We start from the raw sequence: 12,132 nt of genomic DNA on the forward strand, positions 1-12,132 counted from the left end.
GGTGGCTGTGCCGCCGCGGCCGCCGCTGTGCTCGCGGTGCTGCTGCAGCTGCCCAGAGTTGGCGAGAGGGAGGGAGAGTGGGAGGGGAAAGCCCGGCAGCTCGGTGCGGAGTGAGGCAGTCACCCCCCGCCTCCCCCTGCAAGGAGGAGGAGGAGAGGAGGAGGAGGAGGAGGAGGAGGAGGAGGAGGAGGAGGAGGAGGAGGAAGAGGAAGAGAGGAGGAGGAGGAGGAGGAGGAGGAGGAGGAGGAGGAGGAGGGAGAGAGAGGAGGAGGAGGGAGAGAGAGGAGGAGGAGGAGAGAGGAGGAGGAGGAGGAGGAGGAGGAGGAGGGAGAGAGAGGAGGAGGAGGGAGAGGAGGAGGAGGGGGCGGGGAGCAGCCAGCTAAGGGAGATGGCACCGCTAGCAACCGCACGGTGGGGAAGGGGGGCAAGGGAGGGAGAGGGGACCAGGGGTCCGGGGAGGGAAGAGGGAAGCCAGCCCCAGCAGCCCCAGCCTCTCCTCGTTCCCCTCCAGGCTCCGGCTGGCAGCAGGTTGACTAGTCTGCCCGGGCTCCTCCGTTCAAGTGCAAAGAGCCAGAAGGGATATGATTAGTGATGCGGTGGGGGTGGGCGGGGTGGAGCTCTTCGGCTCCCCCACTGCTGCAGGTAATCTGCAGACGGTTCCCACTGCAAGCCAAACCTGTGGCCTAGCGCCCCTTACTGGTGGCTACATGTATGTGAGCACAGAACACGCGTGTGCACACACACACACCCTCCTACTCAGGGAACCCAAGACACCTATACCGTCAAGCTGCTGATCCGTACATTAATGCAGCGTGTGCTTAAAACCCCTCTTCAGAACACTCCGATTGTAAATGACTTAAAAGAACTATCTCTGATTTGACCTATTAATGAATTTAAAACTTCCGTTAGAAGCTACTCTATTATCTGCATTGAGAACTCTCAAGGTCCGGCAAGTATCTACCTCTCTTTTCAAATATAATCCATACCATGGGTATCTTGTGGGTAGGGAAGCTTTGGATATACATTGTTCTATTTGCTGCCTTTTTTAAAATCAAGATAATCTGTCGTCCTCTTTAAAAGTCTTTTACAAGGGGCGGCTAGGTGGCGCAGAGGGGTGGCTAGGTGGTGCAATGGATAGAGCACCGGTCCTGGAGTCAGGAGTACCTGGGTTCGAATTCGGTCTCAAACACTTCATAATTACCTAGCTGTGTGGCCTTGGGCAAGCCACTTAACCCCATTTGTCTTACAAAAAAAACCTAAAAAAAAAGTCTTTTACAATCTGTGGAGGAATATCAACATTATGAGTATTGTCATTTCATTTTCCTCCTGAAACTCAAGCCATCCAGCAACAGATAAGTGTTTTATCTACATCCTGTACTCTCTAATATTATAGCATTTACATGTTTCCCCTGTGCAATAAAAAAACAATTGTCATCTCCTTATTACAATCAGTAAAACTGAGGCAGTGAGAAAGGCTAAGAATTTAAATAAGAAAAAAATTGTTTCCTCCATTGTATACCAGAGCTTTTCCCATTTAAAAATATTTTAAGTGCTAGCTATCCTTCCACTTTGCTGTAAAAAAAATTTGTCCTTGAAACTAGATTTCCTCTAAGGTACATTAGGAAAAACATTGGATTTGAAACCACTTACTAGATAGCACCATTTGACCTTGGAGTCTGGAGATCCTGAATTCAAATCTGACCTTGAGACTTACTATCTGTGTGATACTGTAAGGTCACTTAACCTTGATTGCCTTGCATACAGGACCATCTTGCATCCTCCTGGTGCATATCTAGCCAGTGAGACTTAATACAGCAACCCCTCACTCAAATCCAATTCACATGTTTCTCATGGCATCACCTTCCTGATGTCATGGTTTTCTTCTAGAACTGAAGGATTAATGTTATTTCCACTTGCCACCTGTACAGGCTTGGGCAAGTCATTTAAATTCTCTGATCTTCAGATTCCTAAAATGTACAGAGAAGGTTGGACTACCTGCTCTCTTGAATTTACTTTACTATAACAAAGAAAATGTGCAAAAATATTTATAGTAGTTCTTTTTATTATTGGGAATTAAGAGTGTGTCCAATTAAGGAATTAATAGCTAAACAAATTATGGTACATAGATGGAATAGAATACTCCTGTGTTCTAAGATATACTAAAAGGAAAGTTTTAGAGAAACCTGGGAAGACTTATATGAACAGATACAGAATGAAGAAAATAGAACCAAGGGAAAAATTTGCACAATAGCAGCATTGTAAAGAGAAACATTTTTGAAAGAACTTAATCACTGTTTAATACAATAAACAATCATGATTCCAGACCATTGTTAATGAAACATCAACAACCAACACAGAAGCGATGGATCCAAGATGCAAATACAGTCAAGGTAGAATTTGTCTTGCTTGACTAGTAATATTTGTTGACAGAGTAAAGGGAGGGGAAAGGAATAGCATAGCAAAAAAGAAAAAGAAAACTATTGAAGATCTCTCTCTTTTTTTTGGTTTTAAATATATATGTGCATATATATATATATATATATATATATATATAACTTTTTAGATATTTTAATGTTTTTTAAGATAGATTTCTTTATATTGTCAAAAATATTTCTCTCTCTTGGACAGTTTTAAAAGGTTTTAACTGATCTCTCCACTTCCTATATTCCTTCCAGTTACCAAAATAATCCTCCTAAGGCTCAGGTATGGCCATGCCATATCCCCTTATCAAAAATCTCCTTTGACTCTCTATTAGTTCTAAATCTGACTCCAGTCTTATTACATGATATTCCCCCCCTAGTCATTCTATATTCCAGACAAAATGAAATGTTGCTTCTAAGCTCAACATTTCAATTCCCATAGCCTCATCATCATCATCCAGATCTATAATGAAGTCCTTCATCATCTTCCAACAGAAATCTTCTGTCTTCCTCCTCCAATTATTTTGCTTACTTATGTGTTTACTAGAATGCAAGACTCTTGAGAGTAAAAATGTCTCATTTTTGGTTTTGTATCCCTAGAATCTGTGTCTTTCACATAGCAAATCCTTAATAAAAATGTTTAATTGAACTGATTCCTCTGAGACGCATTTCTTCATTTATAAAATAGACATAACATGAACTATTTACTTCACAGTACTGTTTTGAGAGACCACTGTGTAGAACAGAAGAAAAAGATAGAAAAAAATTCTTTGAAAGAATATCTGGGGGGCTTGCTGGCGGGGCCGCGGCGGCAGGCGCTAGGCCGCCACGAGCCTCTGCCCCAGGCCCAGCGGCGGGTGCCCCCGGAGCCTGTGACCGCTGCGCCCCGCCCCCTGCAGCCCTACCTGCGCCTTATGAGGCTGGACAAGCCCATCGGAACCTGGCTGTTGTATTTGCCAGGTACCTGGAGCATTGGCTTGGCAGCAGAGCCAGGCTGTTTTCCAGACTGGTATATGCTGTCCCTTTTTGGGACTGGAGCAATTCTGACGCACGGAGCCGGCTGTAAGATTAATGACATGTGGGATCAGGATTATGATAAAAAGTATAGCACTGGGAGCTGCATCCTTGTCTCTGGTGGTCATCTATCCTCTGATGAAAAGAATTACTTATGGGCTGCAGTTAGCCTTGGGGCTGACCTTTAACTGGGGAGCGTTACTTGGATGGTCCGCCATCAAAGGTTCTTGCGACGTGTCTGTCTGCCTGCCCCTCTATCTCTCCGGAGTCATGTGGACTTTGATATACGACACTATCAATGCCCATCAGGACAAACGAGATGACGCTTTGATTGGTCTCAAATCCACTGCCCTACGGTTCAAGGAAGACACCAGGTGGTGGCTCAGTGGCTTCAGCACCATCATGCTGGGCGGTCTGACTCTGGCCGGCCTGAATTGTGACCACACCAACCCCCTACTATGCCGCCGTGGCCTCCATCGGGGCTCACCTGGCCCGCCAGATTTATACTCTGGACATCCATAAACCTGAAGATTGTTGGGACAACTTTACCTCCAACTGAACCATAGGAATTAAGCTTTTTATAAGGATTGTTCTTGGAAACTTATGGAAAGAAAAGAAACCAAAGGAGTCAAAGAAACACAGAGACCGAGATTCAGGAAACTAACAAATGAACTTTAGGAACGTTTCAAACTAAGGGCTACAAAGCTTTTTCTTGTTTTGTTATAAGAAAAATAGTTTGAAGTCAGTCAAGGGAGACATTAGATGACTATTTGAGGCATAGTCACCCCAAAATTTCTGGGTTAAACAATTTTGCCAGCAAAATTCACCCCATCTCAGGAAGTGGTGGGTTCTCAACTCTGGTTGAATGGGTATAGTTGAGTGTAGCTCTGGATTTTTAAATGAACTTCTTGCCCTGTGCATGAAATTCTTCTTAAAAATTATTGGAATTGTACGAGCTTCAGCACCTTTTTTAGAACTGTGATGAGTATCTTATCTAAGAGGAATGTATTTTGGGAAATGTACTCTTTTTAGAAAAAACTCAAATAAAAGTTTCTATGTAAAAAAAAGAAAGAAAGAAAGAATATCTGGAGGGGCAGCTAGGTGGCACAGTGGATAAAGCACCAGCCCTGGAGTCAGGAATACCTGGGTTCAAATCTGGTCTCAGACTCTTAATAATTACCTAGCTGTGTGGCCCACTTAACCCCATTTGCCTTGCAAAAAAAAAAAAACTAAAAAAAAAGAAAGAATATCTGGAAGTCTATCTATCAAGATATTGTCAGGAAGATATATAAAGAAAGATACTTATCAAATAAAAAGGAAAACTTTAATAAAAGACATTTTTAATTACTCATGGTTGGGCCATGCTAATATAATAAAATGACAATTTGATCTAAAATAGGTTGCAATTCAATGTTATACCACTCAAACAACTTTATAGAACTTATCAAAATAATAACAAAATTCATCTAGAGGAACAAAAGGCCAGAAATCTCAAAGGAAAAAAGTAAGAAGGGAAAGTAGAACAATAATCATCACAACAATTAGGTACCAGGTAAAAAATAGAAAAGTTGACCTATAAAAGTTGATGAGGCAAACAAGAGCCAAAAAAGTACCAAACATACTGGTAGAAATCAAATTTAGATCAACATCTTCCCATATTCTAATATTAACTCCTGATGGACACATAACCTAACTATAAAAGGTCCTATCATTAAAAAAAAAATAAAGGGGAAAGGAAGGAGATAATTTTTACAACTTAATAAGAATTGAGTTGACCAAATATAGGATTAAAAGATCACAGGTAATGAAATGTACAATTTTCATTATATAAAATTAAAAAGTCTTGCATGAAGAAAAAAGTTAAATTTTAATTGTTGCAAGGGATGTGAGAGACAGTCAACTATCATTTATTTGTTTTAGAGGCAAAGGGGGTTAGTGGGCAAATGGGGCATTTGCCCATGGTCACGTCACTAGTAAGTATAAGACTAGACTTGAACAAATTTGCATACAGGTCCTCTGGACTCCAAGGCCAGTGCTCTCTATTCACTGCACCACCTTGCTACCCCACAACTATTATTTATTAAACACTAACAGACATTGTGCTTTAGAGTAAAGCACTGGTATACTTTTGTACTATTGGTGGAGATATGAATAGGTAAAAACCATTCTGGAAAGCAATTTGGTCTTCACAATATTCCCACAAAGTGCGAACTTTTATTATTCTCATTTCACTTGTGAGGAAACTGAAAGCAAAGTTACATGATTTGTCCAGGATTGCACAGCTAATAGATAATCTAAAACAAGCTTTCAGTTCAGATCCTCTCGCTCCAGATCCAATGCTTAATCCACTGCATCACTAGCTATCATATCTATATTATATCCATATTAATATCCATAACATCCTTATGTCTATATCAATCTAATTTACATTGCTGGATTTTTTTTTGGTTGAAGCCTATGTTTTCATCTGTGTAAAAAATTTCTGGTAAAGAGTTAATAAATCAGTCAGCTAGGATTTAAGTGTTTATAATATATGATACACTACAGGAATACAAGTGCTGGGGTATAGAAAGGTTGAGGATTTTGTGGGTTTATCATATATCCTACTACTTGAATTTTAATGATAACAGTGGACATCCTTGCTTTACTTCCTGATCTTAGTGGAAAGATGTTTACAATTCATCCACTATAAATGTTAGCTCTTCGTTTTCAATATATATATATATATATATATATATATATATATATATATATATATATACATATATGTATATATATATGTATATATATATACATGTATATATATAGTTGGCTTTTTATATTTTTAAGATAGATTTCATTATATTTGTCAAAAGCTTTTTCTGAATCTATTGACATAATCATTTTTTTCTTATTTTTTGCTATAATATGGCCTATTATGCTTATTGTTTTTTCAATATTGAACCTGCCCCCTTTCCTAGTATAATACCAATTTGGTCACACTGTATAATCTTTGAAGATTTTTAAAGGCAATATATTAAGAGCTAAGAATAAGAAAAATAAACAACAATTGAACCTTAAAAATCAATGACAGAAACTTGCCCAAAAAAAGAAGAAATCCAATAATTTTCTGCATACAAAAAACATACTCATGAAGAAAGAAAAAACATTTTTGAGTACCAACTATGTGGTATGCATTGTGTTATATGCTTTAATAAATGCTATCTTAGTTGATCCTCATAATAACATAATGATATAGATATTATTATTATTATTCCCATCTTACAGGTGAGGAAACTGAGACAATGTTAAGTGACTTTCCCAGGATCAAACAGCTCATAAGAGCCTAAGATCATATTTGAACTTAACTTCCTGACTCTAGGTCCAACATTCTATCCACTGCACTACCTAGTTAAAATCAATAGAGAGTAAAGGATCTGGAACATTATAATACTTAGCTGAATACAAAAAAAGAGCAAATTTGAATAGTACAACAATAAAAATAGACAAACATGGAAAATAGATTATACTTAAGTGTTATGAAACAATATCAATAGTAAACATATATGTACTGAATAGCATAATATCTAAGTATTTAAAGTGGAAAGTGGAAGTGTAAAATTTCTAAATTGCAAGAAAATAAGATATTTTTAGAACTTAAAAGGCTTAATAGAAATATAAATAAGAATAAATTTAAAACTAAATATAATGTTTATGAAATCACTTATAATAGACCTATGGTAATTATTGAATGGGAATGGTAAAAAGAATTTTTTCCAGGATCACTTGGCACTATCACAAAAATTTGTCAGCATTACTGAAAAAATTTTTTACTCAATAGGAAATAAAATTCTTATAAATAAATCAGGAAGGAAGAAATGTGACATACCTTTTTTGTAAATAATGATTGAGTGATCTGATCTTGCTGATGTTTAGTACCCTAATAATTCAGATTACAAGATCACAACCTATTCATACCTTCTGATCCTGACTCTTTTTCATAACAATTCTCAAATTCTTTACTGACAGAAGGGTTCCACCATATGTTCTAGGAGTCTTTCTTTACATTTCTTACAGATCATAAATCATATTATAATTACAAAAAATGAAGAAAAGGTGAGAACCTCAAGAATAAAAATCATGATATTATAAAAAAGTGGATAAATGAATTGTAGAGGTAAAGAAAACCTTGAGAATATGTCCACATAAAAAAAATATATTCATACAAAAAGGAGTACAAATTGTTTCCTAAAAAGTAATTTTTAAATGTAAAAATCAGTGCGTACATTTAAAAATCTTGATATATACCTAATTTTTCAAATATGAATGTTCTGTATTGTAGGAGAATTCCTCAGTCAATATAGATCACAACTCTTACATGACCTATCCTTTTTAATTCTTGTACATGGCTTTTATACTAAAGAACACAATCCATATATGTTCTCCCTTTGATTCTTTTAGAATTTTCACCAATAAATGTGCCCATGTGCCATTCATTTCCTGTTGCTCATATCCCCTTAGGAAAGGTAGGAGAGGACAGACTGAACCAACTTCCATCTGGCCCGAAGTGACTTCCTGATTCATCTGCCTGATCTCAGGGATGCTGCTAGAGACTGGCAGAGTAACTTCCATCTGTGCAATGCAGTACAAGGCAATTTCCACCTCCTGTTGCCATCCTGATCTCCCAGTCATCATGAAGAACCACTACTGTAAAGAGGAGCAAGCTTCCCTTGGACCTCAAGTCTTTCATCTTTTATTGTCCCATTGATAGGGGAACAGAAGTTCCATCTCCTACTGTATTACTTCCATCTACTGCTGTGTCATTTTCTGCTGAATCTCTAGCATCCAGAAGGAAAAAAGAACAATGAAAAAATCCATCCTAACTAACCATCTGACTATATGCTTTACAATTCATGTTGCACTTATCTCCAGGATGATCTTCAACCTTTCCTGGAAAGAAGAATGATCTCTTCTGCTTGATAAGGAATACTCTCATCCCTGATCATACCCTAAATATCTCAGTGATTCTGACATATATCATTCAAACCCCATTACCTATTTACTCAATCCCCTATTCCCTCCAACCCTTCTACTACAAAGTTCAAACCAAATTTAACACACCTCTTCCATTTTACCTTCTGGAATTACCTAGATCTTGTCCTCACCCTTCCATTTTCTAGCTATCACTGAAATTTGACATCCCCCAAAACATATCTACCCTGGTCACTTTCTCTTTGTGACTGTACTCTCACCTCTTCTCCTTGGCTTTTTGGTCAAGATGGAAGAATTGGAATATTCTTTACTTCTATTACACCTTCCATATCAATTTACTATCCCATTCTCCACAGTGGCTTTTCATCCTTCTTAAACTTCCCTTGGTTCCTCTATCCCCTTCTGTAACAGAAAGGGTTACAAGCTGCACAGACTTTTTCTTTTATCAGTTCAAATCTGTCCCCATAATGACACTCTCACTCTATCTTAAATCTTTAAATGAGAATTTAATGACAATATACTTTTAACCCAAGATTATAATCCAAGAGATACACAATTACTTAAATGCATATATAAGAAGGAAAACATCAAAATAGATAAAGAAAAGATAAGAGATAAAGAAGAGAAGAATTACCCAATCAAGGAGGCTCCAACAATCCTGAAAATCTAACTGGGGAAGACCCTAGATATCAGGGTCTTGACTGGGAAAGTCCCTTCAGCAGAGAATCCTCTCCCAAGGGATGGACTACCAAAACCCACTTTCCCAAGTAAGACCTTTATACTACTTATACAAAAGTAGCATGGGTCCAAGGGTTTACAAGACTGAAATCAGTGATCAATGGACTCTCGTGATCAAACTCAGTGGTCCACAAGTTTTGGCCCAAACTCCCTCAGATCCTGAGTACAATCACTTTCTCCAAGGTGTCTTGGGGTAAACACCCAAGTAAGGGCCAAGTTCCCAGCTGTGAACCCCAAAATATGTTTACTTGGAAGGTTTCCCAGAACTTCCTGCCCCAGAATAAGCTTTGATCAACATGCTTTAGTTCAGTATGTTTAGGAAGTTCCTTCTCTTTGGACTATGATGGCTAATAGGGAAGATCTCAGTTTAGCTCTCCACCTTCTCAGCTGAGAACATTATTTTATATTTACAGGAAAAAAATTGAGGCTATTTTCCATGTACATTCGTTTCTTTCCTCTTTCTCACCTCATATAACTTGAATACTTTCTGCTACTCTCTCCTTCTTCACTTTTGTATCACATAAAGAGGTGGCCTTTCTCCTTGCCAAGTCTGACCCCTTCACCTAGACAAGCAATCCCAAGCCATCCCTTTTCCTCCAAATAGATTGTACCCCATCATTCCAATTTTATCATTTACTCTTCATTCTCCCTCTCTTTACTAACTCATTTCCTTTTGCCTGCAAACAGGCCCATTTTTATCCTATCTTCCAAAAACCCTCACTTGATCCTTCCATCCCTACTATCTTCAAGTATCTCTTTTGCCCTTTGTCTTTAAGCTTTAAAAAAATCTATCTGTAATAGGTACATCCACTTTCTCTCCTCTTACTCTCTTCTTAACTCCTTAAAATCAAGCTATCAGATTCATCACTCCATTCCCTTCAAAGTTATCAATCATCTCTTAATTAAGATTATAATGGAAAAAAGAGAAAAAAGATTATAATGGTCTTTCCTCAATCCTTCTTCTTGATCTCTCTGCAATGTTTAACACTGTTGATCATACTCTTTTCTTTGATACTCTCTTTCTCTCCAAACTAATAGACCACTTCTCAGTCTCCTTTGCTTGGACTTTATTCAGATCACATCCTCTAACCATAGGTTATTCTACAGGGTTCTGTTTTAGACATTCATTTCTTATCCCTCCATATTAATTCATTTGGTGATCTCATCAGTTTCCATTAATTTATTTCCCAAATCTGCATTGGCAATCCTCAAATCTATCTATCTTGCCTCAATCTCTCTGCTGAATTTTAATCTTGCATCTCCAACTCATTCAGACATCTCATAATGGATATTCAGTAGGCATCTTAAAATCAACATGACTAAAATGAAATTCAATATTTTTCCCCAAAAAGCATCCCATCTCCCCCTTCTCTATTTTTGTAGAGGCCAGCACCATCCTCCCATTCCCTCAAATTTAAAACCTAGGTGTCATCCTTGATTTCTCCTCATCTCTCTCTTCCCCCTTCCAATCTGTTGCCAAGGTTGGCCTGATGATTTTAAGACATCTCTCACATATGCTCCCTTCTTTCTTTTGACACTTCCATCCCTCTGGTGAAGACCCTCTCCACCTCACATTTGGACTAATGCAATATTCTTATTGTACATAATATACCAGGTATTATGCCAAGCACTTTATAATTATTAACTTATTTTAATCTTCACAAAAAACTGGGAGGAAGGTATTATTATTTCCCCCATTTTACACTTGAGGAAACTGAGATTTACAGAAGTTAAAGTGACTTGCCCAGGTTCACAGAGTTACTAAGTATATGAGGTTAGATTTGGATTTAGGGTTTCCTAAATCCAGATCCAATCAACTGTGACATCAGCTATCTCTACAAAATAGAAGTTTTTTCCTCTAATTTTGTTCGCAAATACTAAGGATTTTTTATTTTTTTCCTGAGTACTATGAGACCAGCAGTTTGAGCTGGGAACAGGAGAAAAAGGGTGTTTATGAGATCACTTTCTACCACTCTATTAAGGATAATGCCCCAGAGTATATGATCCCAGTCACACACTCTCCAGTTTGTAGTTGCCAGCTTCCCTTGGAAATTCTGTGAGTGACTAAGTTATCCTCCCTTTTGTGGCACTAAAAAGAGTTATATGAAGCCAGTGAATTTCCTTCATCCTGGGAGGTATGAGATAAAAATTAGAAATTACTGTACCTGTTATTACTGAAGCACCATCATTTCTCAAATAAAACATTTTATTTATAACTATAGATTCTAATTGGCCCATGACTTACACATGCCAAGATCATCTAACATGAAAACACCATGCTACCCAAAGTTTTCCCTACTAATGAGGATGGTAATGTCATTTAATTGTTTTTCAGTCATCTGACTGTTTGTAATCTCATTTGGGGTTTTTTTGGGCAGATATACTGAAGTTGTTTACCATTTTCTTCTCTAGTTCATTTTATAGATGAGGAAATTGAGGCAAACAGGGTTAAGTGACTTGCCCAGAGTCACACAACTAATGTGTCTGAGACCGAATTTGAATTCATGTCTTTCTGACTCCAATCCCAGCATTCTATCCACTGTGCCACCTCATTTCCCCATAGGTGGTAATAGTCTCCTTTGATTTCACAAATGGAACAGCCTGGATATTTAAAACATACTCTTAAATGAATATCACAGTTCATCAACAATTTGGTTACCATGAACTGAGAAAATATGTTCCTTCTCCTCTCCTCTATCATTGACTTGGGAGCCAAGAAATGGGCAGTGAAGGAATAGCGTTTGCTTCTGTCTATGTAATTTATCCTTCTTGGTTTAAGATATAGGCAATAATTCATGCCAAACTGAGAATTAGAACCAAGGTGACCTTGGAACCAGTTTGCAGGTAGTATGTTAAAACAGCCTGGCAGCAAAGGCCAAAGAAGTCAGGTTGCATGGGATTGGAGCCCAAGTAGAGAGAAGGGTGGTTTGGACTTGGAAATGCTGGTGTGTCTGTAGGAATTAAGAGCTATTTGTAATATTTGTTATTA

General features: G+C 37.9%; 1 pseudogene; it reads left to right on the forward strand.

Moving 5' to 3' along the window:
• The first annotated feature begins 3,115 nt into the window (after positions 1-3,115).
• LOC141511974 (4-hydroxybenzoate polyprenyltransferase, mitochondrial-like) lies at positions 3,116-4,098 on the forward strand (annotated as a pseudogene).
• The last annotated feature ends 8,034 nt before the right edge of the window (positions 4,099-12,132 follow it).

This window comes from Macrotis lagotis, chromosome 2, assembly GCF_037893015.1.
Source record: "Macrotis lagotis isolate mMagLag1 chromosome 2, bilby.v1.9.chrom.fasta, whole genome shotgun sequence".
NCBI lineage: Eukaryota > Metazoa > Chordata > Mammalia > Peramelemorphia > Peramelidae > Macrotis > Macrotis lagotis.